Source organism: Pogoniulus pusillus, chromosome 25 (genome assembly GCF_015220805.1).
Source record: "Pogoniulus pusillus isolate bPogPus1 chromosome 25, bPogPus1.pri, whole genome shotgun sequence".
Taxonomy (NCBI): domain Eukaryota; kingdom Metazoa; phylum Chordata; class Aves; order Piciformes; family Lybiidae; genus Pogoniulus; species Pogoniulus pusillus.
The window spans coordinates 6,178,077-6,203,038 of record NC_087288.1 but is presented as its reverse complement, the minus strand read 5'-3'; the positions used below and the strand labels follow the sequence as shown (position 1 = coordinate 6,203,038).

General features: G+C 44.9%; 2 long non-coding RNA genes across 2 annotated transcripts in view; both read left to right on the top strand.

Moving 5' to 3' along the window:
- Positions 1-15,555, top strand: part of LOC135186434 (uncharacterized) — a 54,364-nt gene extending 38,809 nt beyond the window's left edge. The window contains exons 2-4 of the long non-coding RNA XR_010306862.1: positions 4,045-4,243; positions 9,839-9,918; positions 15,432-15,555. This is a non-coding gene — a long non-coding RNA (uncharacterized LOC135186434). The remainder of the gene's footprint in view (positions 1-4,044; positions 4,244-9,838; positions 9,919-15,431) is intronic.
- Positions 15,556-16,146: 591 nt separating this feature from the next.
- LOC135186423 (uncharacterized) lies at positions 16,147-24,542 on the top strand. Its single transcript, XR_010306849.1, has 3 exons — positions 16,147-16,212; positions 23,446-23,565; positions 24,460-24,542. It is a non-coding gene; the product is annotated as an uncharacterized LOC135186423 (long non-coding RNA).
- The last annotated feature ends 420 nt before the right edge of the window (positions 24,543-24,962 follow it).

The following is a 24,962-nucleotide window of genomic DNA, read 5'->3' as shown; positions in this document are numbered from 1 at the left end:
GCCTAGGAAGTGCAGCAGACAGACAGCAACAGGAACTGTGGGGACAGGCCTTATGGGAACATGCTGCATGAGTTGGGATTGTTCAGTGTAAAAAAGAGAAGACTGCAGGGAGAAGCCTTCCAGTACTGAAAAGGGCTAAAGGAAAGCTGGATAGGGACTTTTTACCAGAGCTTGCAGTGGTGTGATCAGACAGAAAGAGTTGAAGATTGAAGAGGGCAGACTTAGACTGAAGATTAGGAATTCTTTCCAGTGAGGGTGGTGAGACACTGGCACAAGTTGTCCAGTAAGGATGTGGATGCCCCCTCCTTGGAGATGTTCAAGGCCAGGTTGGATGAAGCCTTGAGCAACTTGTTCTAGTGGGAGGTGTCCCTGTCCATGGCAGGTAGTTGGAACTAGATGATCGTTACAGTCTCTGCCAACCTAAACCATTCTGTGCACCTATGAACTGATCACAGAGAAGCTGTGAACTTGCCAGTGGCCACCAGCCTTTCACTGGGCACTTTCACCATGGCTGAGGTAGGGCCAAGTTTCATGGTGCCATTTTGTGATAGGGGTAGTTATAAAATTATTTGGGAGAGACCTTAAAGATCATCCAGTTCAAACCCCATGCCATGGGCAAGGATGCTTTCCACTAGAAAAGGTTGCTCATGGCATCATCCAACCTGACTTTGAACACCTCCAGGAAGGAGGCATCCACAACCTCCCTGGGCAACTTGTTCCACTGTGAAGAATTTCTTCCTTAAGAAGCATTATGGAACCCATTATGAACGTTCTGAATGTGATGGGATGAGATGATGATGTCTCAAGGCCTGCCAGTCATCTCTCACGTTAGCATCACATTTAGTCACTACTGGTGAAAGTCTCCTTTGCAAAAAGCAAATGCAGACTTGGGATGGAAAGGGTAGTTTAAGCCAAGGGACAAGATCAAGGACTTGGCCTCAGAAATGCAGCATGCTGCTCCCAGCTGTGCTCTGCAAGCACCGTATTGCCTGTGCTATGGATTTGGGGGGAATTTAGGAGCTCCACAAGCTTTATCCAGGCCATTTGCTCAGAGATAATTTTCACTGTGAGCAAATGTCAAAGGGAGTTGTGTTTATGAATTGTTCTTTCTGACTCAATTAATTTCTCAGCTTAATAATATTAGGCAGTTGGTTTATGTTGCTGTTCAGCTTCTCCTTTTCAGTGGAAGGCTCAAAGTGTGCAAATGTCCTGGTTCTGGAATGAGTTGGGTTAAGACATTTTCTGTCTCTGTCAGACTGCTGGGTTATAGAGTCAGCCAGGTTGGAAGAGACCTCCAACATCATCCAGTCCAACCTATCACCCAGCCCTGTCCAATCAACTACACCATGGCACTAAGTGCCTCATCTAGGCTTTTCTTCAACACTTCCAGGGACAGGGACTCCATCACCTCCCTGGGCAGCCCATTCAAATTGCAACCACTCTCTCTGGGAAGAACTTCCTCCTAACATCCAGCCTATACCTCCCCTGGCACAACTTGAGACTGTGTCCCCTTGTTCTGTTGGGAAAGAGACCAACCCCACCTGGCTATAGCCTCCCTTCAGGTAGTTGCAGACAGCAGCTTCTCCTCTGCCAGCTGCACACCCCCCAGCTCCCTCAGCCTATCCTCATAGCAGAGGTGCTCCAGCCCTTAGGTTGCAGGAGCATTATGTTGTTATTATATTTCTACCTGCATTGTACTCAGATTAGTACCTTCAGCAATAGCTATACAAGCAGTGACAAATGCAGGATTAGAAGGGGTCCATTTGCCATCATTTCAGTCTAGTACCTACCTGGCACACAGCTCCCAAATCAAAGACATCTCCTGAAGTTTTATTCTGTTCCCTAACAGCAGAGCCTAGCTTGCTCTGCTTTTGACAAGATGCCAGAGCTCAGGTAAAGAGCATTGCCTGTTTCTCAAGGGTTTCTGAGCATTTTCTGTCTCTTCCAATGCCTTTTTATTTTTCAACAGCTGATGATCAGAGAGTTAGCTCTGCCTGCTCATTTGCAGTGTGTGCTAAAGGAAACCATAATCTACAGAACATGTAGTGTTGTACTGGTTGGTTTTGTTTGGGTGTGGGGGTTTGGTTTGGGGTTTTGTTTTGGGATTTGGGGTCTTGTTTTAGGGTTTTGTTTTGGGCCTCAGGTTTTGTTTTTGGGTCTTGTTTGGGATTTTGGTGGGGCTTGGGATTTTGTTTTGGGTTTTGGGGTGTTGTTTTAGAGGTTTGGGTCTTGTTTTGGGCTTCAGGTTTTGTTTTGGGTTTGAGGTCTTGTTTGGGGTTTTGGTGGGGGTTGGGGTTTGGTTTGGGTTTGGGTCTTGTTTTGGGGATTTAGGTTTTGGTTTAGGGTTTTGTTTTGTGTTTGGGGTCTTGTTTTGCAGTTTTGGTTTGGGCTTGGGGTTTTGGTTTGGACTTGAAGTTTTGGGTTTGAGGTTTTGGGTTTGGGGTCTTGTTTGGGGTTTTACTTTGTGTTTGGAGTCTTGTTTTGCAGTTTTGTTTTGGGCTAGAGGTGTTGTTTGGGCTTGGGGGTTTGGTTTGGATTTGAGGTTTTGTTTTGGGCTTGGGGTCTTGGTTGGGTTTGTTTTGTTGATCTTTTTGTTTGGTTGGTTAGGTTTAATTTGTGAGAAACTTAAAAGCATCCCCAGAAGTTCTTTTGGGTCAGACAAAATATTTTTCTGCTCTGGTAGTCCTGCTGATTTCTGTGGGAAGCTTGGTTGCAGATGATTGGCAAAATGTGATGCTCGATAAGATTAAACTTCAAAGACTAATTAGGCTCAACTGGAAACACTTCCATGGCTTATCACCAGTTGAGGCATGTCTGGCAGACAAACAGCTCTCAAGTGACTAGGTTTAGTAATCCCAAGTGACATTCAACAGAAGCAAAACTGCAGTTTGGCCTGCATAAAAGAGGCAGGAGTTTTATAGGCTATTTGGGCACCTGAGATGCACATTGCTGTCCCTCCAAATTAACTGTAGTGTCTCCAGCTACTGTGGCTAAAAGAAGCATAAGAATAATTAATGAGTAAATGAATAAATAAATAAGAAAGAATCAACATATTAACTACAAGTGAAATAAATAATAACCATGGTTAACAGCAATTAATAATAACAGTTTATGGTATTAAATAATAGCAGTACTGGTAGTAATAACAGTAATAGTAAAAATAGTAGTAACAATAAACAAGCAAAAAAAAACTCACCCCCAAACACAAAATATGTTTTTCACAGTCTAGTCTTTGGAATGACGAATTACTGAGTCCAAAAGTTGACTTAATTAGCTACCATCTGATTACAGATGTTTTCAGAGTGCAAGTTCAATTACCTCTTTGGTTTTTGACTTTTCCTTATAGAACACACAAAAGGTAGTGCTGGAATAAATACTTGAGTTCATGATAAGAAGTGCAGAGAGCAGCTTCTTGGACAGCCTCAGACCAGCATCCAGAATGACTAAGCATAGGTCAGTGAGAAAATAATACTTACCCCATAAGACATTTCCTGATACCTAACTGGGCTGCTATCCCTGTGTAGCTTAGATTAAGAAAGAGGAGTTGGAGATGAGATGAGGCCAGGTTGGAAGAGACCTCCAAGCTCATCCAGTCCAACCTAGCACCCAGCCCTGTCCAATCAACTAGACCATGGCACTAAGTGCCTCATCCAGGCTTTTCTTGAGCACTTCCAGGGACAGCGACTCCACCTCCCTGGGCAGCCCATTCCCATGCCAATCACTCTCTCTGGGAAGAACTTCCTCCTAACATCCAGCCTGTACCTCCCCAGCACAGCTTGAGACTGTTCCCTTGTTCTGTTGCTGGTTGCCTGGGAGAAGAGACTGACTCACAGCTGGCTACAACCTCCAAGTGACCTCTAAAGATCAAGTCCAGCCCCACTGACAGAGCAGGTTCACTTAGAGCAGGTTGCACAGGATGGCTTCCAGATGGGATTCGAATGACTTCAGAGATGGAGACTCCACTATGTCTCTGGGCAGCCTGGTCTAGTGTTCTGCCAGCCTCAAAATAATGAAGTTTTTCCTCATGTTCTTCCTATGTTCCAGAGGGTGCTTGTTACCCCTTGTCCTGGCAGTGCATACCACTGAAGAAAGACTGGCCCCATCCTCCTGACACCTGCCTTTTAATAAGGAAGAGCCAGGCCTGGCTGAGATCCAAAAAAATCTTGCCTCTATTAGTCCATCACTTCGTGGGATTTTCCTTTGGCAAGGGGTGGAAGCTATACTTGCATACATAATCTCAAAGGTAAAGTTGTCACCTGCTGCAGTAAAGGCAGATACTGCACTCTGTAAGGCAAACTCTAAGCCGGACATAAGCCTGGTACAACCCAGGGACACTGCCCTGGCACAGGACATCTCCGTGGCTAAGACTTATGCCATTAATATACTCCTCTTGGTTCTAACGTGTAATGTTTTTGTTGGCCATTTTTTGGCCAGAAGTGAGCTTCCCTGAGTGAAACAGAGCAAGGCTGAGTGTGGAACCCCTCTGAAACTAGGAATTGCTGCCCCTATGGATGCAGCAAAGCTCTGACAAGATACCAGTTCTTAGCTTTTGATTTATGTTTTGGGCTGTGAGGAAGATGCTGCTTTGTGCTGTGGCTAATTACTGATAAGCTGCAGACAAATGGTCACTTGAATCCATGCAGAGCAGAAAGAGCTGACTACTGCTACCAAAGTGGACAAGGCATCCAAAATGGAACATATTTCCTTTAGGAAAAAGGAAAAAAGAATGCTTCTTTAGAGGAGAAAGGATTTGTATAGCAATATCAAATCAACACCTCACCCCTAAGCACGTGGATGCTAATTGCCTTTGCTTCTTAGTACTGCCTTTGGCCTGTTCATTCCCCACAGCCCAACCTATTGGGAATTGCAGAGTGAATCCTTTCTGTAACAGGTGGATTCTATGAACTTCCTTGATGGCAGCATCTCATTTGGTTCAAAGGTGAGATTGGGATGCAGCTTTTTTAAGGAGTTAAGAACTAGTTAGACGAAAAGCCCTGAAATTAGAGTGTGCTGTTTGTCTTCAGAGAAGGTAAAATAAGGGCAGCAGCTTTTGCAGGTTTTCTGTCCAATTTAATTCATCAGCAATAAAGCAGGTTCTGTTAAAGAGCTAATAAATATGTCTGAAAGCCACTTTAAGAGGCTTAGTGTAAACCAGAGTGTTACAGTTGAAGGCTAGAGCTAAGCAAGAGAGAAAAGTTCAGGTCTGTGCACTGAAATCCATCAGGAAACAGTGTGCACTTGCTCAAGGATGAAGAAAGAGAAATTCATGCATGATGCCTATAAATCCAGCTATGATGATAGATAGAGAAGTCACAGCTGCTTATCTCGATGTGGCCCTGGGCAGCCTGATCTAGTCGGAGGTGTCCCTGCCAACTGCATGGGAATTGGACAAGATGACCTTTGAAGAGTCCCTTCCAACCCAATGCAATTTGTGAGTCTTACAACGAGCACTGGGGACAAAAATCTAGGGATTACAGATCCCAAAACAGGGTTGTGGGGTTTTTTTTGGTGTGGTGTTCTATTTCGTGATACCACCCAAGTTCGAACTCCCTTTAACTTCTGTGCTGGATAACCTAACTATAGAACTTTCCTTTGGGTCTTCCCCAGCTCATCAATAGCCGCTCGGAGGTTGTGGTGTCCAGCAGAGGGCGCTGGTAGGCACAGGCAGCGCTAAATGTCTATTAAAAGGGTTTCTGACAAACGCTGCTTAAACCACATTGATTAGAAGCCTAATTGCATGATGACTTAATATAATAAGGCATGCTTGGTATTACAAAAGTTATTATTTCTAGGCTTTTGTGTCACTCTTTATTGCTTTCTCCTACTGGTTAATGATTTAAGTGAGTGCATTGAAAAAAAGAAACAACCACCAAACCTCTCTACCTGCAGCTGTGCTGTTTTGTCTCTTTTGCCAGCTGAAATGCATGCACTCAGGTTCTTCTCACCGACTTGATTTTTGAAGGAAAATGATTTCAGCATCAATAACTAATCTGATAGGCTGAAATCACTGCTGAAGCACTGATTGTGGAAAGTGATATCCTCTATGTTGTTTCCGGCTAAACAAGAAGAACTCTCTGTAGTTCTGCATGGCAATCCATGGCAGGGAAGTGAAAACACTAATCAGTTGAGCAGGCTCACCACAATGGATGTATTAATCGATTGAGAAGCTCCCCATGAGCCAGCAGTGCCCTCATGCAGCCCAGAAGGCAGATGTGTGCTGGGCTGCACCAGAGGAGTGTGGCCAGCAGGGCAAGAGAAGGGATTCTGCCCCTTGACTCTGCTTTGTGGAGACCCCAGCTTCAATACTGCTTCCAGTTCTGCTGTCCTCAGCATAAGAAGGACGCAGATCTGCTGGAGAGAATCCAGAGGAGGCCACAAAGATGCAGACAGGCTAAGGGACCTGGAGTTGTTCAGCTTGGAGAAGAGAAGACTTCAAGGGGACTTTAGAGCTGCCTTGCAATAGCAGAAGGGATCCTACAGGAAGGCTGCAGAGGGACTTCTCATGAGGGTGTCTAGAGACAGGAGAAGGGGGAATGGTTTAAGCTGAGGGAGAGCAGGGTTAAACTGGATCTTAGGAAGAAGCTCTTCAGTATGAAGGTGATGAGACTCTGGAATAGGCTGCCCAGGGAGGTTGTTGTTGCCTCCTGCTTGGGGCTGTTCAAAGCCAGATTGGATGAGGCCTTGAGCAGCTGAGTCCAGTGGAAGGTGTCCCTGCCCATGGCAATGAGGCTGCAGTAGATGATCTGTGAGATCTCTTCCAACCTGAGCCGTTCTATGAACAGAGTTGATTTCTGGCTTTGTGGAAGTGTGTGAATAGGTCAAGAATATAATTTTCTCCGCCCAAATATACTGAATACAACAATTACCAGGGATAAAAGGTAATTAACCAAGACCTCCTGATCTCATGGAGGTGATGAGATAATGTAAAGGTGCAGTATGTTTTGGTTATCTCTAATCTGCATGTAGGAAGGCTGGCTTGAAGGAGTGTAGCAGGTGAGCTTTCCTTTTGAGGGCTAAAATGAGTGGTCATTACCTTTCTGCTTTGAGGAGCTGAGCACAGTTTCTGAGTTAACAAATCACACTGTAATTAGCAGCAGATATGGAAACTCACAGGTAGAGAAATCAATTAACCCATTTTTTAAATGAAAACAAGGGAAAGGAAATGCCTGGTGCTGCTGTGAATAGCAATGCAAGCAGAGTGCAGACTGCAGCTTGCTAATGAAAGGCTGCAACCCACTGGACTCAGGTTTGTTTTCAGCCAAGTCAGTGACAGCATGTGATGAAAATGGGACTGGGCCATAAGAAAGCAGGCATTTTCTCTGCTGAGGCTGAATTGAGGTTAGCTCAATCAGTGTTTGAATGAGTGGAGAATTACAGTTTTCACAGGCATTTCATGTTTGCTGATCATTGAACGTCCCCGTGAGGAATTACACAGGCAGGCTCTGGCAAGAGCTATAATGATCAGTGTTTTCTCTCCTTGCCATAAAGGTCATTACCTGCCTTGCTAAACAACTGCTCTTAAAAGCTGTGTTGGCTCTTACAGCAAATGGCCCTAAGCTACTGCAGAATAGCTGGTGGGGCTGACAGATGTTTAGTTCTCTGCACTTCTAGAAACACTTGTACAGGGCAGAGCTGCACTCAGAACCAGAGCCTCCCTTCCACCTGGTCCTCTAGCTCTGATTTTCTTACCTTTCCTGCTTTCTTCACATTTTACATGAAATGTTGTCCACAGAAACCTGAATCCTTCTAGCCTGACTGCCAGCTGACCTAACAATCTCAGTACCTCATTACATTCTCTGCTCTTGGTTAATACAAGTAAAGAAAAGTTGACCTGACAATTCAATTGATGTTCATCAAGTCTCTGTGTGCAGGGAGTTTGCTAGAGTGGTGTGATAATATTTGGGTGATATGAAAATATTCTTGTTGTCATGAATGTTCTCCACTGTAAGGACACAGAGATGTTGGAGAGTCCAGAGGAGGGCTACAAGTATGATCCAAGAGCTGAGCACCTCTACTGTGAGGATAGGCTGAGGGAGCTGGGGGTGTTCAGTCTGGAGTAGAAAAGACTTCAGAGCTGCCTTCCAAAAGCTGAAGGGATCCTACAGGAAGGCTGCAAAGGGACTTTTCATGGAGGTGTCTAGAGACAGAACAGAGGGGAATGGTTTGAAACTGAGGGAGAGCAGGGTTAGACTGGATCTTAGGAGGAAGTTCTTCAGTACAAAGGCAGTAGAGTAGGCTACCTGGAGAGGTTGAGAATGCCTCCTCCCTGGGGTGCTCAAGGCCAGGTTGGATGAGGCCTCAAACAGCCAAGTCTAGTTTAAAGGCATCCCTGCCCATGGCATGGTGGTTGGAGTAGATGTTCTCTGAGGTCCCTTCCAACCTGAGCCATTCCATGATTCTACCATTTTCTTTTCTGGGGGAACAATGTTTGATATTTATCCTAAGCTGAGTAATAATTGTAAGTATTCAAGGTCACTGTCATGGGTAGTGGGAATTCAAGACTGCTTATGATTTTATATTGTTCTAAAAGATAGGCATATTCTGGGTTTGCTTCAAATAATAAAAAAAAGAATTATCCAGAGCTTTCCTCCTTCAGAATGTTTGGGAAATCTGCTCATCATTTTGGCTCGAAGATGTGTAGCTCTTTTTTTGCTGGTAGCAGAAAGCATAAGAAAAAGTGGACCTAGAGAGTCCTAATGATGAAATTCCCTGTTATTTATACCCTCTGTACATGAGCTGGCTTTGCTTACTCATTATGGTGGGAGAAAATGGTACAGGAAGACTGGCACCATGTTATTAGTGCTACATGCTGCTATCAGCCATGGGGTTTGTGAAATTGTCTCTAATATCTACTCACATGTAGACTATTAAAGTTCAATACTTGCTACCGAGGGCTGAATTTCCCTCTCTCTGTGACTCACTATCACTTTAGATGCTCTAAAGTAAAAGGTAACCTCATTCCCTGCCCCCCCACCCCAGGTTTGTCTTTCCCATTGCTTAGGCTTATGAAGACTGAACACAATAAAGCAAGATTTTTACCTCTCATCCCTATAGTTCCAGATCTCATTATGGAGCCAGCCTCTTCTCAGTGATGCCCAGTGACAGGACAAGAGGCAATAGGTGGAAGTTGAGGCATAGGAGGTTCCTTGCAAACCTGAGGAAGAATTTTTTTTCCCTGTGATGGTGACAGCACTGGAACAGGCTGCCCAGGGGGGTTGTGAAGTCTTCCTCTCTGGAGATATTCAAGAACAGTCTGGATGTGCTCCTGTGTGATCTGCTCTGGGTGATGCTGCTCTAGCAGGGGGACTGGACCAGATCATAGAATCAGGCATGTTGGAAGAGATCTCCAAGATCATCCAGTCCAACCTAGCACCCAGCCCTAGCCAATCAACTAGATCATGGCACTAAGTGCCTCATCCAGTCTTATCTTGAACACTTCCAGGGACAGCGACTCCACCACCTCCCTGGGCAGCTCATTCCAATGCCAATCACTCTCTCTGTAAAAAACTTCCTATGTATTAAAATGGAGAAGATAAATCATAGCATGCACTGGGTTGGAAGAGCCCCTCAAAGATCATCTTGTCCAACCCCTCTGCAGTCAGCAGGGGCATCCTCAAATAGATCAGGTTGCTCAGAGCTGTATCAAGCCTGACCTTGAATGTCTTTTTGGGATGAGGTCTCTGTCACCAACCCGGGCAAGCTGTTCCAATGTTCCATCACCCTCATAGTAAAGAATTTGTTCCTGATGTGCAGTCTACATCTACTCCATTGCCGTTTAAAATGCAAGTTTTCATTGTGTTTTGACCTGCTGTGTAACAGGCATCTGTTTCTGTTTCAGGTTGAGAGACCTGGGGATGTTTAGTCTGTGAAAAAACAGACTGAGAGGAGACCTTATGAATGCTCACAAACGTCTGAAGGGTGAGTGTCAAGAAGGGGCCAGGCTCTTTTCAGTGGTGTCCTGTGATATGACAAGGGGCAATGGATACAAACTGTAACTCAAGAACTTCCACTTCAACATGGGGGAAAACTTCTTTACTGTCAAGGTGCCAAAGCCCTGTAGCAGACTGCCCAGAGAGGCTCTGAAGTCTCCTTCTCTGGAGACTCTCATGACTCACTTGGATGAATTCCTGCCCTAAGTGATCCTGTTCTGGCAGGGAAGTGGACTGGGTGATCTCCAGAGGTCTCTTCCAACACTACCATTCTATGATCTCATCAAACCAATGCTAATATTAGTCTGTTCAGATCTGGGATCACCAGAGCCTCTTGGATGTGGCTGGTCTGAACCAAAGGGTTTTTTTTCAATACATTCAGTGTACTATGTGCAGGCAGTTGAGAGTTTGACATTATCTGACCCTGTGACCCTCAAGATTACTAATTTGTCTGAGCTGCCTGAAGGCACCTTTCGTCCTTATTTAGAGTGTTAAGAGTGTCAGACAGCTGTATGGCAGGAAAAGCTAGGAGAAACCTGGAAGGAAGCATAGAGATTGACATAGAAGATAAAATGTAAAGAAAATGTATAAAAACAGCCATGGGAAACTTGCAGCAGACCAGATCTATGGAAGAAAACTTACAGTTCTACGTAAAAATGCTCCATGCTGTCTCACTCTGTGGAATTGCCATTTGGAGAGCTATGCTGATGATGAAGGGACTTGAACATCAGTCCTGTAAAGAAAGACTGAGATACCTGAGGCACTTCAGTCTGGAGGGGAGAAGGCTGAGAAGGGATCTGATCAATGTCTATAAATATCTGAAGCCAGGCTGGATGAGGCCTTGAGCAGTTGTGTCTAGTTGAGAGGTGTCTTTGCACATGGCAGTGGGGTTAGAGTAGTTGATCTTTGAGGTTACTTCTAAACAGAGACTCTATGATACTATGACTATGATTCTATGACTCTATGATTCTATGACTCTTTGCCTCTATGACTCTAAGATTCCTGAGTTCCATGTCTCTATGGCTCAACGAGTCTATGGTTCTATGGATAAGGCCAGGCTGGATGAGACTGAGGGCAGTCTGATCTAGGGTAGGGTGTCCCTGCCTATGGCAGGGGGGGTGGAACTAGATGATCCTTGTGGTCCCTTCCAGCTTTGACTGATTCTGTGAATATATGACTCCATGACTCTGATTCTTTCCCACTGGTCTAAGGAGGGGTAGGGAGTTTTGTTTTCCTCCATTTTTTGACTAAGAGGGAAAAAATCCTCCTGGCTTTTGTAGTTGAAGACACTGAAACCTGCAGATATGCTCCTTTATTACATGTGTGAAGCCAATGTCTTGTGAATCTGTTTGAACCATCTACATTTTAGCTTGGGCATTACATGACTTACTGAGTAAAACCTTACATTGGCATACAGAGCAGTTGGAAACTGTTTTGCACCTTGTCATGCTCTTTCCCAGCTGTCACTAATTAAATGGTATGTCTGTAAAAATATATATATATACACATATATGTGTGTGTATTTTTATTCATGAATCCTTCTATTATTTACATTTAATCTCTTCTCTTTTATCTCTCTGAGCACACAGTGACCAAACCCCCTCCTTCTGTGGTGTGTGCACCGCGGCCGGATGAGTGAACAAACCCCTCTGAGAAGGGCTATGCCTCTAAAAATACATCATCTTCATTTAACAAAAATTTATTGCACTGTACACTTGCCCACAGCACTTCCAATATGGTTCTGCTTGATGAGTGTGCATTCATTATCTTATCCTAAGTGTAGGTTCATGGATTTGAACCAGACCGAGCTGGTTTGTGAATTCATTGAAGCGATATATTCACGGAGGGGAAATGCTGCCTAATAAAAAGAAACTGGTTGTGGTGATTATGACATCCTGGGAAGAAGGTTTCTTGGTACAAAATTGCCCTCCTAGTAGCAAAAGAAGAAAAAAAAAAGGAAAGGAAAGGAAAGGGAGGCAAATGGGCTGCCCTAGGCTTTGATTGGCTTTGAGAAGAACTGAAAAAGCAGAGAATAAACAAAAGGGTATCAGATTGTAAATCTGAGTGTGTTTCCTTTCAGTCTCAGTGGCAAAAATGCAGCCAAAAGAAAACTTGGGCTTTTCCAGAAGCTCAGCAAATAGGAGTGTAGCAATTAGTGATGCTGGGCAGCGCAGAAGAGGGAATGGATGATGACTCTGTGCCATCTGACTCTTACCAAAGCAGGGAGCATAAGCATAATTAGCTATGTAACTGGGTTTTGGTTGGTTTGTTTGTTTGAATATAAAGTGCCTGCATTTCCCACACTGGAGAAACATTTTCCTAGTCTCTTTCTCTGGAGACTTTCAAGACCTATCTGGGTATGTTCTTGTGTGATCCTGCTGTGGCAGGGGGGGATGGATTGGATGATCTGGTGTCCTTTCCATCCCTTACCATTCTATGATGTTTCCACTGAGAGGGGATAAATGGATAGAAACATCTAGAGGGCAAGAGGAGAGGGCTGTGCTCTTTTCAGTAGTGCCCACTGACTGACAAGTCAAGAGGCAACTGGCACCAACTGGAACCCAGCGAAGTTTCACTTAGGAAATACTTTTTTCTTCATATTTGTGAGGTTGGCAGAGCCCTGGAGCAGGCTGCCCAGGGAGATTGTGAAGTCTCCTTCTCTGGAGAGATTTCAAACCTATTTGGATGTGTTCCTGTCCTACCTTCTCTGGGCAACTTTGCATTAGCAGGAGGGCTGGAGTGGACGATTTCTGGAGGTCCCTTCCAACCCCTCCTGTTCCTTGTTTCTGTGACTTGGTATGCAGTGCATACAGCAGTTTTGTTTGGCTTCATCTCTGCTGTAGCAGCTGAGTAGAGCAGAACACATGGGGATGAGTGAAGTGTTGCTAGAGCTGAGAAGCAGACTGGCACTGTAGTTTCAGAATGCAGTCCCGAGTTGCTTAAGCAGTTTGCATGCTTGGTGCATCTGCAGTGATAAGAAGCCCCAGCCTCTGCCTGCATGCTGTCAACAGGATAAAGAAGCAGAAGCTCAGCTTTGATCCTTTGACCCTTCATGCCAACCTGTCACCTCCAGGGCTTTGTCTGTATCCACAATAGCTTTGCCTCCTGGTATCAGAGTTGTTGGGGCATGCCCTGTTTTCAGGCTGCACGATGAACCCAGCCACTGTTGCCCAGGTCCCAGGTGGCATCCACGTTGCCTCCTCTTCTTCATTGCTAGGTGTTATCAAAGTGTTGTTCTCTGCCCTATTGCCAGTCCTTTGGACTAAAGTACCCCTACCATGCACGCTTGATAACGTGGCCAAGCTCTGAGGTTTGCTGCACCTCTTCCAGTGCACAGTGCCTGCAGATACAGAACAATGTATGAATCAATACCTCTCTATTCCCTACAGTACATTAGTAGTTGGGGTTCATGTCCTTGTTACCCATTTGTACCTACTTTCCATTGACACAGAATCAACCAGGTTGGAAGAGACCTCCAAGATCATCCAGTCCAACCTATCCCCCAGCCCTAGCCAATTGACATGATCTAGTTGAGGATGTCCCTGCTTACTGCAGAGGGGATTTGAGTGAGCTTTGCAGTCACTTCCAACCCAAACCATTCAATGGCTTTAAAGATGACCCAGTGCCCTGGAGTCCTGGATCCCCTCCGTGGTTCGCATGGGAGCGGAGGGGGGGGAAAGGCCTGTTCCCTGCCCCGCAGGCCTGAGGGGAGAGCAAAGGCTCCTGCGGGCAGCGGGGGTGCCCTGTGCAGTGCCCGCGCTGCAGGCGGGCTGGGGATTGGCGCCTGGGCAGTGCTAACTCGGCTCTTTGCCTAGCAAAGGGACAAACACTGGGGTGGTGCCCACCTTAGACTTCTCCCCAGCCCGCATCGTTCCTGCAGAGTGCCTCCTGGCGCTGCGACAGACAGGCTCCTGAGGGACCCAACCGGCCCTGCTTACTGTGCAAGCTTGCCAGGCCCAGTGAGCCTGGGGGGTCCTTTGGAAGAGAGCCAGCTGACGCGCCTCTGGGCCCCCTTTCTCTCAGCCAGCCGGGCTCACCTGGGAGTAAGCTTTCTGCTCAGCCTGGCTGACACAGGGCAAGCTGTCTTCATAGAATCAACCAGGTAGGAAGAGACCTCCAAGATCATCAGCCCAACCTAGCACCCAGCCCTGTCCAGTCAACCAGACCATGGCACTAAGTGCCTCATCGAGGCTTTGCTTGAACACCTCCAGGGACGGTGCCTCCACCACCTCCCTGGGCAGCCCATTCCAATGCAAATCACTCTCTCTGTGAAGAACTCCCTCCTAACATCCAGCCTATGCTTTCCTCAGCACAGCTTGAGACTGTGTCCCCTTGTTCTGTTGCTGCTTGCCTGGGAGAAGAGGCCAACCCCAGCTGGCTACAGCCTCCCTTCAGGTGGTCGTAGACATGAATAAGGTCTGCCCTGAGCCTCCTCTTCTGCAGTCTTAATACCCTCAGCTTCCTCAGCCTCTCATAAGGTTTGTGCTCCAGGCCTCTCAGCACAATCTGGTCACAGTCAGAAGTCAAAAGCCAGAGGATGATGTTTGAAACTCTTCTGTGCGGTCCCTCTGGCCTGGCAGGAGTTCACAGTGATATGTGGACCCAAAGCTTAGCCTTTTCTATTTCCTGACTTCTACAAGCCTCATTTATCTATAGCATCTGTTGTAAGACAGTCTCAATTAACAGAGTCTGCTAATTAAACTAAACTAACTTCTGTGTATAGTGTTGGGGGCAGGGTTTCAGGAACATAAAATAATTCTATTTTTATTTGTATCCCTGACTTGGCCACGTTAATTCCCTACCTCCACAACCCCCCTACCGTGGGCAGGATTGCTCAAGGCCTCATCCAACCTGGCCTTGAACACCTCCACAGAAGGAACTTCCAGGGAATATGTAGTATGAAAGCCTGAATTTTATCAACCACCAAAAGAAAAGGGGGAAAAAATCACTTATGCATCTCTTTAGCTATGAAGTGTCCAGTCAGGATGCAGCAGTGATATAATTTGCTTTGCCTAGTTGCAGCTATGCAAATAGAGTCAACTAATTGAGTGGCAAAAAGGAACCTGAAGTCATTCACAGATCACTGTATGATAATGAGCTTATTGTTAGCCAGGGAAAAGAAAAGCTAAAAACCAAATCTGAGGAGCAAATGCATTTGTAAAGTTCTGGAATTCGAAATGTGCTTCACTTAGCTGTCAGAAACAGCTGCAGGAAAAAACCATATGCGCTTTGAGGACACTTCTTATAGAAAGCTCTGTCATCCAAACTGCACAAACAGCTCTTCCTTTCTCCTACTCAAACACATTAAAGCCACACTTTGCTTCCAAAGGCTCTGGATGCTGCAGTAAGATAAGGCCACTGTGTCCTGTGGACGTTTGTGGTTAACAAACATCCAGGTGCAAACATCATTGTAAATAAACCCCAATGTGACTCGTACAAATTCACCTACTGGATGAGGACCAGCTTTTATTTTATTTTGTATTTAAATATCCTGTTTTCCAGGTTTCAAATGTGACATTCCTGACCACTACCAGCACTCAGATCGTTTCGTCTCCACTTCTTCTGATGGTTCCTGCTCCCTTTCCTCGCCGTGTCTCCCAGCTCATAAAAGAGCTGCTTGAGGACTAAGGTTAGTGTAGCCTACAGGACTTTATGGTCTAGTTGAGGATGTCCATGCTTACTGCAGAAGGGGTTGGACTAGGTGACCTTTGAAGGCCCCTTCCAACTCAGACCATTCTATGATTGTATGGTTATCTTGCTGGGGATAAAGAGATTGCTGTGGCAAACTGGACTGAATAAGAATTGTTTGTTGTGTTTGAGGTTTTGATTTATGCTTCTGAGACATTTGTTTCCATCTATAATTTTACATTGAAAAGTGCTGGGTTTTTACCCAGGCAAATCTAGGGTGCCTGAGTGCTGTTTTTAGCCTGTAGAGATCTCCTACATGTTCACTGTGCTATATATAATTGAGATAAGATGGCATGTTAGCCTCCCATGATTTGACTGTGTGGTGCCACATTACTTGTACGTGAGAGTGTTGTTTTCCTTCATTCTGCTTTAGCTTCTGTAGGGACAGACATAATGAATCTTTTTTGTTAGTTACCGATTCTCTTTTGCCTGCAAACCTCAGATCAGTGGTCTAGCAGAATGTCAACCACTACTTGGACATCACCCAAATTCTAAATGCTAACTACATCTTTCTATTTCTTCCATCCACAGGCTCAAGCACTTCCCTTAGGCTGCTGGACAGCTAGGAAGGCACCTAGGAGGTGAAGCATCAAAGGTGAGCAAACAGCTCTGTGGCACTCTTGGCTTTCATCTGGCCAGTATGTCAAGAAAACACCTCAGTCCTCACACTTTACTTGCCTGGTTAAAACGGGATTCCATTGCTTAGTCACCTTCTGCACAGACCTGGCTTGTGGAAAGTGCCCCAGACTCATATCAGAAGACACAGCAAAATGTGTGGAATTAGTAGGTATTGGTCACCTTTTGGTGCAGGGTAAAATAGAGCAGTGAAAGATTACTCTCTAAATCCATCTTTCTTTCTTTAGAGGCATTTTCACTGTTAAAAATATCCCATCCCAGCTGCATACTTGGAAATCAGCTTCAGAAGAAAAAAAACCCCAAAGTATGCCTAAAACTAGCTGCTGACAACTCTCTATGAACTAAACAACTGTCAGATTAAATTGCTTGCAGATCTGATGTTCTGCAGCTGAGTTCTCAGTTGGTGGAATCACAGAACTGCTGAGGTTGAAAGAGACCTTTGAGGTCATCGAGACCATTTCTTCCTAATCTCCAGTTTCAATCTGCCCTCCTCAAACTTCAGTCCATTCTCACTACAAGGCCTTGTAAAAAGTCCCTGCTTAGCACTCTTGTATGCCCCTTCTGGTACTGTGTCCTTAAAAATGGAAAATATTGCAATAAAATACAAAGCCTTTTGGTTTTCTTTTTTTTTTCCCTACAAAAAGAATTATCTTTGAGGAAATTTTAAGCCTAAGCTATTTCAGAAAGCTACCTTGCTTTTGACCATTTAATGTGATTACTTTGAGTTATATCTCTGGCTTGAATTGCTGACAAAATCAGACTGAGCATGACATAATGGATAGGATCTGCCACATTAATAAGTAAAAACCTGGAAAAAATTAACTTGACATTTGAAGAAGGGGAGAAAATGTCATGAAATACTTATTTTTGTTCAAGATCACTTGTGAGAAGCTGATTGTCCTTAAACAGGCCTGGGAAAGTTGCCTGTGTTTCATATTATCTCTGAGGTTTCCATTCATTAAATGAGATGTGATCAATAATCATTAGTTACACATAAAATGATTCTCCCTCCCCTTTGCTGCACTTTCATCACCTGCCCCTCACTGAGCTGTTCCTCAGGGGCATTCCTTGGGCTGAGTCATTTCACTGCAAGCCAAGCCCTCAGCCCTTTGCTTTGCCTTGTGTATCTGAGAAAACTGGGAAAGGCAATTACTGAGTTACCTGCACTAACCAGAGTGGGAAAACTCTTTGTTCCATTCCTTTTTGGCAGAACACTGCCTTAAGAGCCTCCAAACTCCTTACACACTGCTCATTCACTGTGTATCTGGTATCAAATGGGGATCTTGGAGCAGAGCCCAAGCCCAGTTACAGCTGCCTCTGCAAAATGAAGCCTTCTTATATCCTGTTCATTTGTACAGTGATGCATTCTTTATGCAGGGGAGTCCTGTGAGTCTAAGCACCACTTAGCTTCTCCTGCATCAGACCTCACCCAACATCTCCATGTCTCCACCTAACAGATGATTTTCTGTGTGTCAAGGCCTTATTTTATTGTCTGCAGTTGCTTGCACTGGTAAGAACTCTAAGTCCAGCGCTCCACGTCCACACTGCTGCTTAATTACAGAATGCCAGGGGTTGGAAGGGATCTCTGGAGATCATTGAGTCCAACCCCTTTGTCGAAGCAGGATCACCTAGGGCAGATCACACAGGAGTGCATCCCACATGGGTCTTGAAAGTCTCCAGAGAAGGAGACTCCACAACCTCTCTGGGCAGCCTGCTCCAGGACTCCATCACCCTTGAAGTAAAGAAGTGTCTCCTTATGTTGAGGTGGAACCTCTTGTGTTCCAGCTTATCCCTGTTGCTCCTTGTCCTAGCACTGCTCCTTGTCCTGGCACTAGGCACTACCAGAAGGAGCCTCAGATATTTATAGATATCAATAAGAACCCCTCTCAACCTTCTTTTCCCCAGACTAAACATCCCCAAGTCTCTCAGTCTTTATAGCAGAGCTACTTGATGTTGTGCCCTTCTGGATGTGGTGATCTTCTCCTACAATAGGACAAGGAGTGGAATTCTGGTGGTCTTACCAGTGGGTAGGGTGTGAAGTCTTCTGCAGACCGCTGACTAGGAGAAGTATTGATACTGATTCTCCAGCTTTGCAGGCAAGGAGCTGTTGTGTTTGCTAGAACCTAAGACAAGACATCTGCAATGATAGAGCTGTTCTGGTGGGGCAGAAAAGGGAGAAGATGTTATGAGAAGAGGTTGCTTAGGAAGGGCTCAGCTGCACAGCTCTCCTTTTTCCAGGAGGGACCAGTATGGGGAATTCTTGCAATATTTGATATCTCGTAACACCCTTGTTTTAAAAAGAGAGAAATAAAAAACCCCAAATGTTAGCTTGCTTTATTGCACTGTCAGGATTTGAATCTTGGGTTACTGTGCCCTTATTGATGTATTGATGGGGGTGTAGGAAACAACACTTCTGGCCTAAAGAAAAAATAATCCTACTCTAAAGACTTGATTATCCTCTTTTAAATGTTGTTAAGGCAACAATCCAGAGAATTCATCACTGCATCAAGAATATCAGAATTTAATATCAGGAAGGAAAACAAAAATGCTTTTGCCAGGGGAAATTGAAATGCTGCATAGAGCTATTTGGAAACCTATTTGCCATATTCAAAGAAGTGACTCACAAAAGTTTAGGCATTTAACGACTTTAAGAAGCAGTACATCTTTCTAACAGGACACAACGATGAACTAAGGATGTTAGCACTTTTTATTTGCACAATTTATAAGGATTAAGTAGCTTTTGCCTTGCCCTGAATGCTCTAACATCTACCCAGAAAGCTTTGGGCTACACTTCTCTTGGAAATAAGGAGCTGGAGCAGGATGATGCTGTGATTCGCATCTTGTGTTTGGTGCAGTGTGATTCATGGTGGCTGTTTATACACATGGTTCCCCATGGCAGGGGGATTGGGGCTAGATGATCTTCAAGGTTCCTTCCAATCCAACCTATATTCACATAAGGGGCAGGGCTGTATCAGAAGCATGAAGCTGTATTCCTTTCTGGTTCAGATACTACAAGTAGTAATGCCTGTTCTGTGGTCAACCAGTGTGTGGCAGTACTGTTGGCTAATGCAGGAGACACTGGAATTGCCCCCACCTTTGTTCTGCTACAGTGATCAGAGCAGCAAATGTGCTATCATCTGGAAACCAAGCTGATAGAGTTCTGAGGAGCTTGCAGCAGGTAAACAACTGCTTTACAGAAATTCAATATTTGTAGCCCTTCAGACAGGCTGTCAGAATTCATAGTTTCACAGATTGCATCAGGTTGGAAGGCATCCTCAAAGATCATCTTGTCCAACCTCTCTGCAGCAGAGATACCTCCAACTTGGTCAGGCTGCCTAGACACACAGCAAGGCTAATCTTGAATGTCTCCAGGCTTGGGGCCTCAACCATGTTCCTGGACAGCCCATTCCAGAGTTTCACCACTCTCATTGTGCAGAACTTCCTCCTGAGGTCCAACCTCCATCTCCCTTACTCCAGTTTCAAACCATTGTCCCTCATCCTATAACTATATGCCCTTCTAAACAGTCCCTCTCCAAGCCTTCCTGTAGGTCCCCTTCAGATACTGAAATGTAGCTCTAACGTGTCCCTGCAGCCTTGTCTTCTCTAGGCTGAACAGTCCCAATTCTTCTAGCCTGCCTTCATAGCAGAGATTCTCAGAGGACAGGTGTTCCTCTTTATGTAACAGGATTGAACCTTTCTTCTTTTTGCCACTCTTTCTGGGCAGGTTTTGGCTATAGTCTGTGGTCTGCTTGTTTATCACCACTTCCATTTGCTGTGCTCTCAATCTGTTTCCAGCTGTCTCACTGCTGCTTTGGAATGATGAAGGAAGGCTTCTCGTAGCTGGCAAGTGTGGATGTTTCACCTTGCTGCTGGTGAGCCATTCTGGGAGGGAAGTTATGCAATTACAACAACTTGCTTGTTATTAACCTTGGACTGCCGATTGTCATTTGTTGAGATGCTAAAAGCATGAACACAAAGACAATCTCACTTCACTCATCCTTACTGACTTCACATCCTCTTTTCTTGCCTGTCTGTTGTGGAATAATATCCCATTTCCAATCCATTCTCTTACATCAAGGTGCTCTTTCAAATCTCTTCTAAGAGCTCCTTTATTCCAAGTGGCTCCTTAACAAAACAATCATCTCTACTCTTCTGTTAGTATTTGTGTTTCACCTGTCCATTTATAAACCTTGCTTGTATTCTCTTTTCTTTCACTCTTACTCCTTTTGTTGTGCTTATTTTTGTAACTCCTTTTATTGTGTTGTGAAAGTAACTCTGGAGTGCCTTAGCCAGAGGTGCTAAGCAAGATCAGCAGTCAGAATCATGGAAATTAAGTTACAGCTACAATGCAGGGCTCAAGTGCTCTCAGTTAAATAAAAGCAGGAATATAATTCTCAGCTTCACAGATTGCATTGAGCTGGAAGGGACCCTCAAAGGCCATCTTGCCCAACCCCCCTGCACTCAGCAGGGACACCTCCAACTAGAGAAGGCTGACCAGGGGCATATCTAGGCTGAAATTGAATGTCTCCAGAGACAGGGCCTCAACCACATCCCTGGACAACCTGTTGCAGTATTTCACCACTCTAATTGTGCAGAACTTCCTCCTGATATCCAACCTAAATCTCCCCTGCTCCACTTTCAAACCATTGCCTCTTGTCCTATCACTACAAGCCCTTCTAAACATCCTTCCTCAGCCTGTAGGTCCCCTTCAGATACTGCAATCTAGTTCTAAGATCTCCTTGCAGCCTTGTCTTCTCCAGGCTGAACAGCTCCAATTATTTCAGCCTGTCTTCATAGCAGAGGTGCTTCAGCCCTCTGATAATTGTTGTGGCCTCCTCTGGGCTCCTCTGTCAGGGTCATGTTGCTCTGAGTGTTGGGGACCCCACAGCTGGACACAGCACCACAGCACTACAAGTGAGGTGTCTCCAGAGCAGAGCAAGTGGCAGAATCACCTCTTCAGTCTGCTGGCTGTCCTTGAGTCCACTGAAGCTGCAGAAGGTACTCACTTCACTTCTGCTGGTTTTAGACTAGGCCAGAATGAGAAGGCAATGTAGAAGGATGAATGGAATGGAAGAAAGAAAAAAATAGGTTGTGTGGAATATATGGGAGGGGCACATTCATGATCTCTGTGAGAAGATCCATTGTAAGAGGCAGGCTGAGAACCCACAGTATCCTTCCAAATGCAGGTTACACATGCAGTGTTTTCTCTGAGATTGGGATTAAAGCCTGGATGCAAAACAAAATTTACTAAAGAGAGAGAAATAGGAAGCAGAAAAATATTTTCTCCCTTTCCTGTAGCATTCTGAAGTAATGCACAATAAACTGAGCCTTTTCCTTCTCCTTAGAAAGTTGAACACATTAAAATCTGCCTGCATCTTCCTGTGAGCATTTGAAATCTGTATTTTCAAATCCATCAATGTATAATCACATTACTTTTGTTAATTCCATATTCTCTTAAAAGCAGGAACTGATCCAGAATATGCCTTGCTTCTGAAGTTCTCTTGAAACAAAGCCACCACATAGAAATCAGAGAAAATTGAGGAACTAAATGCAGCTACATGTAGTGATTTAAAATGGAGCTTCTGATAATTTCTGTCACCTTGCTGAGATTTTTGTGGTTTTTTTCCCCCTAGCCTTTTAGATTTTAAAGAAGAATATTCATGCCCCAAAAGGAATCATAAAATCATAGAATCAAGCAGGTTGGAAGAGACCTCCAAGATCATCCAGTCCAACCTCTCACTCAGCCCTAGCCAATCAGCCAGACCATGGCACTAAGTGCCTCATCCAGTCTTTTCTGGAACACCTCCTGGGATGGTGACTCCACCACCTCCCTGGGCAGCCCATTCCAATGCCAATCACTCTCCTTGTGAAGAACTTCTTCCTAACATCCAGCCTATACTTCCTCCTCCCACCCAGGATGAAGAAACACTGCCACAGGTTGCCCAGGGAGGTTGTGGATGCTCCCTCTCTGTAGGTGTTCAAGGCCAGGTTGGATGAGGCTGTGAGCGACCTGTTCTAGTGAGAGATGTCCCTGCCTGGGGCAGGAGGTTGAAATTCTACGATCTTTGAGGTCCCTTCCAGCCTAAACCATTCTAAGAGTCTATGATTCATTATAGTTTAGGACCTCAGGTGAGCATTCAGGTATGAGAAGTGGGCTTCTCTAAAATGTAGTAGCAACCTGAAACAATTACTGATGATAGAAAAGGATCGAAAACATTTGAAAGAAGTACATATGGAGCTGCAGATACTGCTGACAGATGGTGAGATTTCATCCAGGAACGAAAAAACCTGTTGCCCTGGAAATCAATGAGCCAAAATTGGTGTGTTGGAAGCAATTTTGGTTCATTGATTGGGGCTTGTGTGACCTCCCAAAGGGAGAGAGGTCTATTTTATCAATAGCAAAAGGGGAATCACTGTAATCGCAGCATCTGCCTTGGGATTTGATTATTGAACCAACCTTTTCTTTCCCACTGTGGAGAATGGTGTAATAGATTAAGAGATTCTCAATATTTCACTATGAAATTAGCTCAATGGCCACAAGAGGATCTTCATATGGAAAATTAAACATTACTGGGATTCTACTTTTACCTTTTTAGGCAACTCCACCAGCTCCCTAGGCAGCCCATTCCAATGGCAATCACCCTCTCTGGGAAGAACTTCCTAACATCCAGCCTGTACCTCCCCTGGCACAACTTGAGACTGTGTCCCTTTGTTCTGTTGATGGTTTCCTGGGAGAAGAAACTGACCCTTACCTGGCTAAAACCTCCCTCTTAGTGCCAGTCTAGTTGATTGGACCAGGCTGGGTGATAGGTTGGACTGGATGATCTTGGAGGTCTCTTCCAGCCTGGGTGATTCTATGATTCCTTGTATTCTGTTGGTTGATGCTGCCTCTTCATGAGCTATTAAACTGAACAATGACAACGTTTCTTCTTGTGTCGTTGGAGTCATGGAATCATGGAATGATTTGGGTTAAAAGGGACCTCCAAAAGTCATCTAGACCATCCTCCCTGCAGTCACTGCACTCAGCAGGGACATTATCCACTAGAGCAAGTTGCTCAGAATATTGTTGAGCTTCACCTTGAATATCTCCAGTCATGCAGCCCCTGGGCGACCTGTTGCAGGGCTCCAGCACCCTTATGGTGCAGAACTTGTTCCTCATATCCAACCTAAATCTGTTCTTCTCTCATTACAGACCATCTGTTTGCATCTGAGAGAAGCCTCCCGGTCTTGCTGACTATGCATCCTGGCCTGGGTCAGTAGTCATGTGGCCAGCAGCACCAAGGAAGTGATCATCCCCCTGGACTCAGCACTGGTGAGTTTGCAAGGGTTTATTACTGTGACAAATAAACTAAAAGAGCACATAGGTTTGAGCAGAATTTTCAGCCCTCTTCTACACCTTTCATAGATTCATACAATGGTTTGAGTTGGAAGGGACCTTAAAGATCATCTAGTTCCAGCCTCCTGCCACAGACAGGGACACCTTCCACTAGAACAGGTTGCTCAAGGCCTCATCCAACCTGGCCCTGAGCACCGTCAGGAAGGGGCATTCACATCCTTCCTGGGCCACTTGTTCCAGTGTCTCACCACCCTTACTGGAGAGAATTTCCTCCTAATATCCAGTCTAATCTGCCCTCTTTAAGCTTTGATCCATTCCCTCTCATCCCGTTGCTACAAGCCCTTGTCAAAAGTCCCTTCCTGCCTGTACTCTTCAGGTTCTAGAAGGCTGCTCTAAGGTCTCCCCAGAGGCTTCTCTTCTCCAAACTGACCAGCCCCAACTCTCTCAACGTGTCATGATAGGGGAGGTCATCCAACACTCTGATCAACTCTGTGCCCTCCTCTGGACTCACTCCAGTCTTCCTTAATTTCATTGCACAGAAGTATAAAACCTTATGCAAATTTGTAATAAACAGATGAAATGTAATTCTGTGTTCACTCATGAGCAACCCTCTCCACCTTCTGTAATCAGAGATGTAGGAGGCAGCGATGCAGAATGGCACCAGAAAGATGATAATGATAATAGAATAACCAGCAAACATTTCCAGAAATAATAAACACCCACAACAAATGTGTCTGTTGATTTGCTTCAGTGTAAGCAAACTTTGCTTTCTGGAGAGCTATGAACTTAACTGATAATGTGACATTAATTTGGTGGTGATTCACATCATCATTTGCTTCTCCTATTTGTAATGGAGCTCCTTGTTAACAGCCACAGATCTCTGTCTTCTGACGCTGCACAAAGTGGAACACAACACACAGCTCAGTGAAGTTTCTGGCATAAAAAATGAACTCTGGCATAAAAATTTATCTCCTGGTTTGGGCTTCATTTTTATGTCACAGCAATGGTTAAGACAGATCATGGATAAATTGCTAATTAAGAGTATGACCCAGGTAAAAACAAAGATAACATCAATGGGAATATTTACTGCTATTGACTCTGCAGCCTGCTCAAACAGAGGAGGTTTGAGCAGCCTGTTCTAGTTCACAGAGGGTTATGAACAAGGAATGGGCTCATGCAAAGTGCACAAGCAAAAAGAGAGGGAGTTTATTTTCTATTTACTCCTCTGTCATCTGAATTTTTGTGCTCTGGAGTACAGCAGCTCTGAAGAACATTCAGAAGAGCATTTAGAAACTGGAGTACATGAAACAGAAGTTCTTCAGCATGAGAGTGGTGAGAGCCTGGAATGGGTTGCCCAGGGAGGTGGTTGAGGC